This window comes from Chaetura pelagica, unplaced genomic scaffold (genome assembly GCF_000747805.2).
Source record: "Chaetura pelagica isolate M959 unplaced genomic scaffold, ChaPel_1.0 scaffold338, whole genome shotgun sequence".
Lineage (NCBI taxonomy): Eukaryota > Metazoa > Chordata > Aves > Apodiformes > Apodidae > Chaetura > Chaetura pelagica.
The window spans coordinates 1,392,939-1,393,276 of NW_009954114.1; positions in this window are offsets into that span (position 1 = coordinate 1,392,939).

The window sequence follows — 338 nt, forward strand, 5'->3', positions numbered from 1 at the left end:
GTTCTGTCCCCTCTTCACAGACCCCGAGCCTCTTGCTCATGATACGGTACAGTAATAACTAAGATATTTAAGGGGAAATCGAAAAACATGTAAAAAAGATGCTAAAAAAAAAAACAAACCTCAACCCTTCACCTGCGGAAGAGCCAGAAATTCCTGGGGGGTCGGCGACAGCACCGGCCTGGCCCGAGGGGCAGGGAGGGCAGGAGGGGAGGGAGGTGTCTGCCGGGCCGAGCACGGGTTCCCCTGGGGCACCCCCGGCACGAACCCCAGGGCACTGGGAGCCCGCCCGCTCCTTCCCCCCCACCTGGCCCCCGCCCCCTCCCGCGGCAGGCGGGGGG